General features: G+C 39.4%; 1 protein-coding gene across 11 annotated transcripts in view; it reads right to left on the reverse strand.

Moving 5' to 3' along the window:
* The window catches only part of NRXN3 (neurexin 3), a 1,787,606-nt gene that overhangs the window by 1,147,414 nt on the left and 626,996 nt on the right, over positions 1–13,196 (reverse strand). The gene's annotated exons all lie outside the window — the stretch shown is intronic.

Below are 13,196 nucleotides of genomic sequence, written 5' to 3' on the forward strand. Positions count from 1 at the left end.
AAAGCCTCTTGATGAAAGTGAAAGAGGAGAGTGAAAAATCTGGCTTAAAGCTCAACATTCAGAAAACTAAGATCATGGCATTTGGTCCCATCCCTTCATGGGAAATAGATGGGGAAACAGTGGAAACAGTGTCAGACTTTATTTCTTTGGGCTCCAAAATCACTGCAGATGGTGATTGCAGCCATGAAATTAAAAGATGCTTACTCCTTGGAAGGAAAGTTATGACTAACCTAGATGGCATATTCAAAAGCAGAGACATTACTTTGCCAACAAAGGTCCATCTAGTCAAGGCTATGGTTTTTCCAGTGGTCATGTATGGATGTGAGTTGGACTATGAAGAAAGCTGAGCGCCGAAGAATTGATGCTTTTGAACTGTGGTGTTGGAGAAGACTCTTGAGAGTCCCTTGGCCTGCAAGGAGATCCAACCAGTCCATTCTAAAAGAGATCAGTCCTGGGTGTTCTTCGGAAGGAATGATGCTGAAGCTGAAACTCCAGTACTTTGGCCACCTCGTGCGAAGAGTTGACTCATTAGAAAAGACTCTGATGCAGGCAGGGACTGGGGGCAGGAGGAGAAGGGGACGACAGAGGATGAGATGGCTGGATGGCATCACAGACTCGATGGATGAGAGTTTGAGTGAACTCCGGGTGTTGGTGATGGACAGGGAGGCCTGGCGTGCTGCAATTCATGGGGTCGCAAAGAGTTGGACACGACTGAGCGACTGAACTGAACTGAACGTTTGCTCATGATTGGTGTGAGGTTATGCATTTTGGAAAGACTATCATGAAATTGACATTGTGTCCTTCTCAGTGCATTATATCAAGGGGTTCATGATGTTGACATGTTTTTTGACTGGTGATGTTTTCTTGGTTATTTGGTTAAGTTGGTATCTCCCAGGTCTTTTTAGTAAAAAGAACAGTTATATACCTGCCTTTTCCTTCATACTTGAGAAATATCTCATGGAAGATACTTTGAGCCTAGGCAAATGCTGATTCTTCTCAAATTTTCACCCACTAATTTTAGCATCCATTGATGGATATTTTTGTGTGTGTGTGTGTGGTATGTAACTAGAAATAGTTTATTTTTTTTTAATTATTTAAGTGGAGGCTAACCACTTTACAATAGTGTAGTGGTTCCTGCCATATATTGACATGAATCAGCCATGGGTGTACATGTGTCCCCCATCCTGAACCCCCTTCCCACCTCCCTCCCCATCCCATCCCTCTGGGTCATCCCAGTGCACCAGCCCTGAGCACCCGGTCTCATGCATCAAACCTGGACTGGCGATTTGTTTCACATATGGTAATATACATGTTTCAATGCTATTCTCTCAAATCATCCCATCCTCACCTTCTCCCACAGAGTCCAAAAGACTGTTCTATTTATCTGTGTCTCTTTTGCTGTTTTGCATATAAGGTCATCATTACTGATGGATTTTATCTGCAACATTCATTACTGCAGTATCTGCCTAATGGTGATCCTCTCTTGCCCACTCTCCTTCTACATTTATTAATTGGAATTCTATTGTATTCTTATTCATTTTGAATTTCCCTGCTAGTGCCTGTTGTCACATTTCCGACATGCACGTGCGTCTATCAGTACAGATTATAGCAGCATAATTATGCTCTGTATACAAGACCTGACATGAGCTAGCATGGCAACTCAACAAGTTAATCTCTCTGAGCCTCAGTTTCCTCAATAATGAAATAGGATGATTAGTACATGGCTCATTAGGCTGTTGGGAACACAGTCAATTCATTCCTAGTCAATTCCATCATCCATTGAGGCATTTATACGACAAACAAGAGAGGCCACTCTGATTTTAAGTCTTGACTAGCCCAGTCCTAGGTGTGTGTTAAGCATAGCAAGGCTCCAAAGTTGTTTTCTAAGTTATGATTAAGAATTGTATAATTTCCTTGCCAAGTCTGGATTCTTACAGATTTCAGGTGGACACTCACATCCCACTCCTCACCAATGCAGTTTTTTTTCAGTTTCCACTGACATGATAAAAATCAAAGGGACGTGCCCCCACCCACACCAGGTATGCAATTTTAGTAACGAGTTTTCTGCAAACATGTCAAAATCCTAGGAGGAAAGCTCAATTAAAACACAAGTACAATCTTTAATGAAAGGTAAATGTTAAAAGCTCTTAAAGGAGGGCTTCCCTCTCTCTCAACCACTCTCTTTAGGTCCCAGTCTATGGAGGAGCTGGATTGCCATCACGTGAGCCAGAGGAAATATTTGAAGATGGAGAAAACTGTAGCTGGTAAATGTTATTGCTAGCTCCGTGAGGTGAGGCCTGCAAGGCTAATACCGCTCTTCTGGAGCTTGGCAGGCCCCTGAGGGAGCACAGACACTCAGGCGAACTGATCACGCGAGCCCAGTCCAAATGTCACCCTAACATTTGCGGAGCTGCATGAACTGCTTAAGGAGGGGGTTCCAATGAGAAGGTCAAGGATGGAAAAGCTGTTTGGGGAGCTGAAGGATGTATCTGGGAAGGTGTAACCATTTTGTGGAGTATTCTTTTCCCTTCACATGAGCAGGTTTTGCTTTATTCTGGTTTATATTACCCTGCAGGGTATTTCAGGCTAGCAGCCACTCATATAGACAGATAATCCTTCAGGAGGGCGAACGCCAATTCTCTAGTCTGATTTTAGAGGGGAAGGAGAGAATACAGAATCTTCTGAACTCTATTATCAAACAGCATTTATTTTATTTTAATTTGTATCCTTTTAGTCCTCGGTTGGTTTTGCATGTCTGGAGTTGGCCCTTGCCATTTCAGAATTTAACATTCACAATTTGACATTTTCTCAAAGAGTCTGAATAGTTATGCTTTTCGGTCATATAGAATTTTAATCAGTCCCATTGACAGCAGGAAATGCAGGAACTTAATGAATAAACCTGATCACTCAGCATCCATGGGCTCAGTGGCGCTAAGTGGTCTTTATTTAATTTTGAAATGTTTCATTCAAACAAATAGAAATAATAATAAATATCCATGTACCTAAATTTAGTTTTTACCCCCCTAATATTCTACTGTATTTGTTTCAGATTCTTTTTGAAGAAATAAAATATTACAAACACAGGTAAGACCCCTTATAGCAGTCCCATTTCCCTCTCTTACCAGAAGTAGCATTTGTCCTGGGAAGTTCATCATATCCAGGCTTGTTTTAATTTGTTATGTATGTGGATCTTTACATAGGACTTCCCAGGTGGCTCAGTGGTAAAGAATCTGCCTGCCAGTGCAGGAGACACAGGTTTGATCCCTGGGTCAGGAAGATTCCCTGGAGGAGGGCATGGCAACCCACTCCAGTAGTCTTGCCTGGAGAATCCCACGGACAGAGGAGCCTGGAAGACTACAGTCCATGGGGTCGCAAAGAGTCAGACATGACCGAGCGCACACATACATCTTTACGTAAAGTATTTTGGATTATAGAACATGTTTATAAATTTTATATAAAGGTATCATTCTGTTACCTCTGAACTGTGTGCTCAGTTGAGTCTGATTCTTTGTAGCCCTATGGACTATAACCCATTAGGCTTCTCTGTCCAGGGGATTTTTCAGGCAAGAATACTGGAGTAGGTTGCCATTTCCTCCTCCAAGGGATCTTTCCAACCCAGATATTGAAACTTCAACTCCTGTGTCTCCTGCATTGCAGGCAGAGTCTTTACTGTTGAGCCATTGAGGAAGTCCCTGATTGTATAACTTGCTGTTTTCAGTTGATGCTATGACTTTGAGGATCAGCAATGTTGCGTGCAGCTCTAGTTTGTTTTGTTCCACTGCTGAATGGGATTCAATTGTACTGAGATCTACTATTCATTTATGTTCTCTCACATTGATTTAGATTGCTTTTTTTTTTTTTTTTACATTGCAAGCAATGTTCCAATGTACGTTCTCGTAACTACCTAAAGAAAGAAAGAAAGAAAGTGAAGTCGCTCAGTCGTGTCCAACTCTTTGTGACCCCATGGGCACCAGGCTCCTTTGTCCATGGGATTTTCTAGACAAGAGTACTGGAGTGGGTTGCCATTTCCTTCTCCAGGGAATCTTCCCCACCCAGGGATTGAACCCAGGTCTCCCGCATTGTAGACAGATGCTTTACCATCTGAGCCACCAGGGAAGTCCAACTATCTAAGCATGCACTTATTTGAAAGTCTCTCTAAAGCATTTATGTAGATGTACACTAATTAAGTCAAACGTCTTGCTTAATTTCAATGCTAAACTGCACTCCACAGTGGTTGCCTATTTCTCACTCCCACTGTTTAGGATATGAAGATTCTCAATGCTCCTCCTCTTTGCCAACCTTTAATATTAGAATTATTAATTTTTGCTAATCTGCCATATTCAATGGACATGGGTTTGGGTGGACTCTGAAAGTTAGTGATGGACAGGGAGGCCTGGTATGCTGTGGTTCGTAGGGTCACAAAGAGTCATACACGACTGAGCGACTGAACTGAACTGAGTCTGCCATATGATTCAGCAATCCCATTCCTGGGCATATATCCAGAGAAATCCATACTTTGAAAAGATGAAGGCACCCCAATGTTCACTGCAGCACTATTTACAATAACCAGGACATGAAAGCAATCTAAATGTCCATCAACAGAGGAATGAATAAAGAAGTTGTGCTATATGTGTACACATGGTTGCTGTTGTTTAGTCGCTAAGTTCTGTCCGACTCTTTGCAACTCCATGGCCTATACAGCCTGCTGGGCTCCTCTGTCCATGGGATTTCCTAGGCAAGAAGACTGGAGTGGGTTACATTTCCTTGTCTAATACATATACATATACAATGGAATATTACTCAATCTTAAACAAGAATGAAATAATGCCATTTGCAGCAACATGGATAGACCCAGAGATTGTCATCCTGAGTGAAGTCAGTCAAATAGAGAAAAATATGATTTCACTTGTGAAATCTAAAAACAGGGTCTAAATGAACTTACCTATAAAATAGAAAACAGTTACAGATGTAGAAAATAAACATATGGTGACCAGCGGGTAATATAGGGAGGGATCAACTGGGATATTGGGATTGACATATACGCAACTACTACTTACAAAAGAGCTAGCTGGTAAGAATCTAATGAGTAGCACAGGGAACTCTGCTCACTACTCTGTAATGGCCCACAGGGGAAAAGAATTTTAAAAAGAGCGGATACATGTATATGTATAACTGATTTACTTGGCTGTACACCCGAAACCCATTTTAAATCAATTATATGCCAATAAAATGTTTTTGCTAATCTGGTGGTTTGCAGTGATATCACAATATTATTCACATTCTCAAGCTTAGTAGCATAACTGGACATCCCTTTATAGATTTACCATCTATTTTGGTTCAGCATCTGTGATTTGCTTTACTTATATCCCTTATCGGTGTTTCTGTTGGGTTCCTTTTCTTTTGATGACTTGTAGAGGTTCATTATAGAACTTATAATACCAATCCTTTGTATATTACCACATGTGCTGTCCTAAGTCACTTGAGTCATGTCCAATTCTTTGTGACCTTACAGATTGTTGCCCTCCAAGCTCCTCTGTCCATAAGGATTCTCCAGATAGGAATACAGAAGTGGGTTGCCATACCCTCCTCCAGAGGATGTTACTGACCCATGGATCAAACCGACATTCTTCCGCCTCCTGCACTGGCAGCCCAGCTCTTTACAACGAGCACCAGCTGGGAAGCCCATATTACAGTATATACACTGCCAACAGTTTCTCCCAGTCACTCCTTTTTAATTTTTTATCATGTTTTTCCTTGAACATAAGATTTACATTAAACTGCAGTGAAATTTATGAATATTTTCTTTATGGTCTATGCTTTGTTTCTGCTCTTTTCAAAGAAATCTTTTCCACACATAGATCATAAAGCTATTCACCTGTATTTTCTTCTAAAAATGCTAAAGCTTTGCATTCTAAATTTAACTTTTGGGTACTTAATTTATTTTCATGTAAAGATGAAGACTGATTTTATTTTTTTCCATATAGGTAACCAGTTATCTCAGTGCCATGTCTGACTAGCTTGTCCACTGACCACTGATTTGTACCATCAGTCTGGTCATGTATGAATTTCCTATATTTCATGAGACAGTTACTGAGCTCTATTCTTTCCCACATGTCTATATGCCTATGTCCCACTCACATAATTATTACAGTTATAAATTATGTCTTGATATCTGGTAGGGCAAGCCTTTTCTATTATTTATTTCTACTTGTTCCCCCAGAAATATCTTGCCTATTTGGACACCTAGCATGTACACATGAGTTTTATGAGATCATCTGTGTCAAGTTACATAAAAAATTGTTGGAATTCCCTGGTGGTCCAGTGGTTAAGAATTTGCCTGCCAAAGCAGAGGACACGGGCTCGATCCCTGGTCCAGGAAGACTCCATATGCCACAACTAAGCCTGTCTGCCATAACTCCTGAGCCTGCACCCTAAAATCCTGTGTTCCACAGGAAGCCACAGCAATGAGAAGAAGCTCGTGCACCACAACTAGAGTATCTCCCACTTGCCGCAGCTAAAGAAAGCCTGTGCACAGTAACTAAGACACAGAACAGCTAAAAAAAAATAATTTTGAAAATTTGTTGGAATTTTGGGTAAAGTTGTATTGCATACATTCATGATCAGGTGTGTCCAACTCTTTGCAACCCCATGGACGATAGCCCGCTAGGCTACTCTGTCCTTGGAATTCTCCAGGCAAGAGTACTGGAGTAGGTAGCCATTCCCTTCTCCAGGGGATCTTCCCAACCCAGGGATCAAACCCAGGTCTCCGACATTGCAGGCAGATTCTTTAAAGCCAGAAGAATACTGGAATGGGTTGCCATATCCTACTCCAGGGGATCTTCCCAACCCAGGTATCAAATACATGTCTCCTGAGTCTCCTGCAATGGCAGGTGGATTTTCACCATTGCACCACCTGGGGAGCCCAGTTGTATTAGATTTATGGAATAATTTAGGGAGAATTGGCATCTTTATATTATTGAGTATACTCATGAAATGATATCGATGATTTTTTTCAGAACTTTATTATCTTCAATGATATTCTGTCAATTGATATCAATTGATATCTTCAAATGATATTTGTCAATTTTTTCATAAAGGTCATGGTTCTTTTTAGATTGATTCATAGTGTCTTTATATTTTTGTAGCTATTGCATACAAAATTTCTGTTCTACATTGTAATTTGTAATTATAACTGATAGAAAAGCTAATTGGGTTCTTATGTTTATCTTCTAATCAGCAAACTTACTGAAATCACTTTTAGTTCTAATAGTTTACCTATGGACCGTCATGGGCTTTTCACCAATTAGGAAATTTCAGTATATTCCTCACCAATCTTTATGCATCTGATTTTCTTTTCTTATTTTATTGGTTTCTCTATTTCAACAATAACTAGGAATGATAATGAGCATCCTTGCTTTTTGTCTAACCTGAATAAATATGATATTTGCTGTAGGTTCTTGATAACTTCCTACTATGAAGATTAAAAGTTCTAATCTAAGCTTATTTTATTTTAAATAATAAATATATAGACTATCAAATATTTCTGTGACTATTTTTCCTCCTTTATCTTTAATATAATTATCAGTATTTTATATTAAATTTAATTAATTTATTTATGTTATATCATCTTTACATTGCTAAAGAAGTCTCTCCTTGTTTATGATGTATTTCTTTAAATATGAAATTATATTTGCTGGCTTTTTTATTTGGAAATTGTGTGGAGACGGGAATGGCAACCCACTCCAGTATTCTTGCCTAGAGAACCCCATGGACAGAGGAGCATGGTGGGCTACATTCCATGGGGTCACAAGGAGTCAGACATGACTGAGCAACCAAGCATACTTAGAAATTGTATTAAAAGCATATATTTCATGCACATAGTTGTGCTTTGGAATGGAAGATTATTATAATGATATAAAACTGAGCCTGCGTTGGTTTCCATTCATGCTGATTCAGTTTCTGATTTACATCAAAGTCTTTAGGATAGGAAATAAAGACCTCTACAAAGGTCTAATGTATAGACTTCAGTTGTAATGGGTTTAATATTTAAAACAAATATATGCAGGCACAAAATACGTGTGAAGAAACAATGTGTAGAACGCATAAAGAAATTCATGTTTAAATTAAATAAGAAGAGAAAAGAAACAAGAAAGGAAAGAAGGCAGAAGGTCTCATGGCAAAATTGCAAAAAGTGCTGATACTTTGCAGTAAAGTAGTTAGTTAAGAGTAAACAGATGAAAAACACTGAAGGAATTTGCTTCTGTAAAACTTATCTTATTTCAGACTAACTTCAGATTGCTCCAATATTTTTCTGACCCTTCAGAAATAGAGCATTTGTTTATTTGACCAATGATTAAGTCCTGATCACAAATAACTTTTTGAGGGAAATAGTGTTTGTCTGATGTCTTTCTGTAACTTCAGACTAAAGGAGGTTCTATGGTTCTCAGCCTATGGGCCATTGCTTCTGAAAAGCCTTTAGCTTTAAAAGCAGTCTCAGTGTATTAGGTTTTTGCAATACTGAGAATGTATGAGGGATAAACCACTCTCAAAAATAGTTGAGATATAGCCCGTAAAGTAGACCAAATGTCTTTCTTCTATTGACTCACACATAAACTCTTCAATTATCGAGATAAAAGGCATGACACTTTGAGGTACTGAGCTTTGTTTTAATATGACCATGCTGCTGCTGCTGCTGCTGCTAAGTCACTTCAGTCGTGTCCTACTCTGTGAGACCTCATAGACAACAGCCCACCAGGCTCCCCCGTCCCTGGGATTCTCCAGGCAAGAACACTGGAGTGGGTTGCCATTTCCTGCTCCAGTGCATGAAAGTGAAAAGTGAAAGTGAAGTCACTCAGTCGTGTCTGACTCTTAGCAACCCCATGGACTGCAGCCTACCAGGCTCCTCCATCCATGGGATTTGTCAGGCAAGAGTACTGGAGTGGGGTGCCATTGCCTTCCCCGTAATATGACCATACTTAACCCCAATTTAATTATTTTAGTATGTCTTTGTAAAGTCCCTTTCAAGCTAAAAGTTCCCTTTCTCCTTCCGAAGGCATAACCTGATTTTAATATTTTTTTTTACCTTTTTATTCTACACTGGAGTACAGTCAATTCAATCAATGTTGTGATAATTTCAGGTGGACAGAAAAGGAATTCAACCATACATATACATATATTCATTCTCCCCCAAACTCCCCTCCCATCCAGGCTGCCACATAACATTGAGCAGAGTTCCCTGTGCTATACAATGGGTTCTTGTGGTTACCCATTTTAAATACAGCAGTGTGTACATGTCCATCCTCAACTCCCTAACCATCCCTTCCCTCCACTCTCCCCTCCTGGTACCATCTGCTTTTCTGATAAAAGAGCATCCAGAAGAACAGGTTGTCATCATTTGACCAGTTGAGGCTCTTTAGACAGACACAGTGGTTATTTCACTATGTAATTGAGGCAGTATAGTTCACAGTCCAAGAATGGAGATTCTAGACAGAGAAATGAGTCTAAATCTCAATACTGCTCTTATTAGCTTTGTGACATTCAAAAAGTTACTTAACCCTCTAAGTCTCAGTTCCCTCATTAGTAAAACAGATATGAGTAATACCTACTTTGTATGGCTTTTATGAAGATAGAATATGATAAAGTTTGTTATATATGTTGCATGGTATATGGCACACAACCAATAAATATTAGCCATTATTATAATGCAAATCAACTTCTCTGTCAAATTAAACCTATAGAAAAATCAAGATGGACCCATTGCATGGAAGTGAAGACCAAAAAATCACTAAGCATGTGGCTAATATTACTTACATTTGGAGCCCCAAGGAAACGGTAAACATTTAAAAATCGTATTGAAAGCCTCTACATATCAAACCTCCACTCTTTGTTCTGTGCCATGTTGCTATATTAGCTGCTTTTTATGCTGAAATAGTACTCTTGCCTAGAAAATCCCATGGACAGAGGAGTCTGGTAGGCTGCAGTCCACAGGGTCGCTAAGAGTCCGACACAACTGAGCGACTTTACTTTCACTTTTCATGCACTGGAGAAGGAAATGGCAACCCACTCCAGTGTTCTTGCCTGGAGAATCGCAGAGATGAAGGAGGCTGGTGGGCTGCCGTCTATGGGGTCGCACAGAGTCGGACACGACTGAAGCAACTTAGCAGCAGCAGCAGCATGCTGAAATAAGAACGTGGTCCTTGAATAACTGGAATGAAGTGCAGTCTCTATACAGACCAAGGTGTGGAGAGAGAGGCAGGAACCAGGAATGACGGATATTCTGGATAATAAAGACAGGGAATTTTATTCCAGGTACAACAAGAAACCACAGGAAGGGTTTCTTGAAACCACTGGAGGGTCCCATTTAGGAGCAAAGGGACAGGATCTGATTTATACATGTACATGGATGACCTCTCTTGCGTTGTCAACTTTCTCATTGGTGAAAAGAAAGCCTTAAACTAGAACAGTGGTTCTTATAGTTCCTAAATCAGCAACATCAGCCTCACCTGGAAACATGTTAGAATGCATATTCTCAGGCCTCACCCAAATCAGAAGCTTTGAGGGGGAATCCAGCAAGCTGTGTTTGGCTAAGTTCTTTAGGCAAATTCATACACAGAAGTTTGAGAACCACACTTGATCAAGCTCAGATATTTTTTTCAGCTCCAAAGCTCAGTGTTCCTAATACAGTTAAGTCCTTCACAATGCAGGTCATGAACTGCCTAACCATCTAGGCAAACAAGACTAACCATCTAGCTCTTCAACAACAACTTTTTGTTTTACAGAAGAGCATTCAAAGAAAAATAAATAACTACATAATGCACAGATATCATGTCAGTACATGTTTTATATCCTGAGGCAAGTTGGTAATAAGATGAAAATGGATTAAATATAATGCCACACTGATCTAGAATTTTTTTTTCTCATAACTATTGGAATGAATTTCCTTAAAACCTATACCCACTATGTGATTATCTGGTTGGGTTTACATAAAATTGTAAGACCATTAGAAAGATTATATCTTTCTCTGTGCTATATAAGCATCTATACAAAAAAGATATTTAATCAGAAGCAGAATAGAGTGATGAAAGGGAATTCTGATTTCAGTACTGGTCTGAGAATCAGAATTAAAATGTGGAAGGTCTGGCAGATAACTGGTGCACTCAAAAAAAACTGGCATTATATTTACATGTGCTTGAAGAACTATTCATAAAACAAAGGCACATGACTAAGTTCCATAAAAAAATGTTCAGGCTACACTTTACCAGAATCTGCAATCTTAGATGTAAGTACCTTACTAGCTGAAATGGACTATTGGATTATATACATATTGGTTGTAAATTAATCCCCAGAAATTAACACAATCTAATAACTCGCCAACAGAATCATTTTAAAATAAAGACACCAAATATGATCTTGTTTAACAAATCTAGGAATACCAAAGTTAAAGGAGCATGTCTTCACATTTTAAAAATATATTCTATTTTTTACCAGCAAAAATCTTTCCTCTGCATCATAGATACTTATTCACCCAGTAGAATATTCCAGGCTATTCTGTCCTACAATGATATATCATTCCTCTAAACCACAATACCAACTTGGAAATTATTTCTATACTACTATGGGATAGCTCTTATCCTACTAACTTGTAAGGATACTTAAGTATTTTATGAGTCTAAAACTTGCACATATACAGACAGTACACTCCTAAAGAGATTTTGAAGCTCTTCAGTAAGTACTATGACTTTTGCTTCTGTGTATTTCATAGCAGAACTGAGCATAGTACATACACATTAGGTTAGAATAAAAATACTGATGAAAAATCATGTTATTTGGGACATACATGGGGTGAAAATACATACATTCAGGAAAGGAACAAATGAATCTACTGCTAATATTAAAAGCACACACTGTAGTAGCTAAGAGCATAGATGGCAGAATTAGACATAGATAGTTCTTTGGAAGGAATGATGCTAAAGCTGAAACTCCAGTACTTTGGCCACCTCATGCGAAGAGTTGACTCATTGGAAAAGACTCCGATGCTGGGAGGGATTGGGGGCAGGAGGAGAAGGGGACGACAGAGGATGAGATGGCTGGATGGCATCACCAACTTGATGGACGTGAGTTTGAGTGAACTCCAGGAGTTGGTGATGGACAGGGAGGCCTGGCATGCTGTGATACATGGGGTCGCAAAGAGTTGGACACAACTGAGCGACTGAACTGAACTGAACTGAGTTGGAATTTAAGCCTAGCCACTCATGAGTTACTTTTTTTTTTTTTTGACTTTGGTTCCTTAACTATGAAGCAGAGACAACAGTATCCATCTCAAAAAGTTGTAAATATTGACCAGAAAATGTACTTGTTGCTTAATACTTAGAGATCAATAAGTGATAGCTATTGATAATGATAATTAGAGCAAAGGATCTGTTTAAGATATATTTTGATATTTGAGTCACACAACTTGAAAAGAACTATGATATCCCTCAAACTCTCAAACTATTCTTTGTTCAGACGTAGACACGAGCTGAATGAACTATAACTCATTTGTGGTTGCTATTGTTCAGTCGCTAAGTCAAGTCTGACTCTTTGTGACTCCATGGACTGCAGCACACCAAGCTTCCCTGTCCTTCATACTTTCCTGTAGTTTGCTCAAACTCATGTCCATTGAATCAGTGATACCATCCAAACATCTCATCCTCTGTCGTCCCCTTCTCCTCCTGCCTTCAATCTTTCCCAGCATCAGGATCTTTCCAAAGAATTGGCTCTTTGCATCAGGTAACCAAAGCATTGGAGCTTCAGCTTCAGGATCAAGCCTTCCAATGAGTATTCAGGGTTGATTTCCTTTAAGATTGACTACTTTGATCTACTTGTTGTCCAAGAGACTCTGAAGAGTCTTCTCCAGCACCATAGTTCAAAAGCATCAATTCTTCAGCGCTCAGCCATCACTACGGTCCAACTTTCACATCCATACATGACTACGGGAAAAAACATAGCTTTGACTCTATGGACCTTTGTCAGCAAAGGGATGTCGCTGCTTTTTAATATGCTATCTAGGTTTGTTTTGACTCTTTTTTCCAAGGAGCAAGCGTTTTTTAGTTCCATGGCTACAGTCACCATCTGCAGTGATTTTGGAGCTGAAAAAAATAAAGCCTGTCACAGTTTCCATTGTTTCCCCATCTATTTACCAGCATGAGACCAGATGC

The sequence above is a fragment of the Bos grunniens genome, chromosome 10 (assembly GCF_055505025.1).
Source record: "Bos grunniens cultivar Pamir isolate PY7600 chromosome 10, Bosgru_T2T1.0, whole genome shotgun sequence".
In the NCBI taxonomy this organism is placed as follows: domain Eukaryota; kingdom Metazoa; phylum Chordata; class Mammalia; order Artiodactyla; family Bovidae; genus Bos; species Bos grunniens.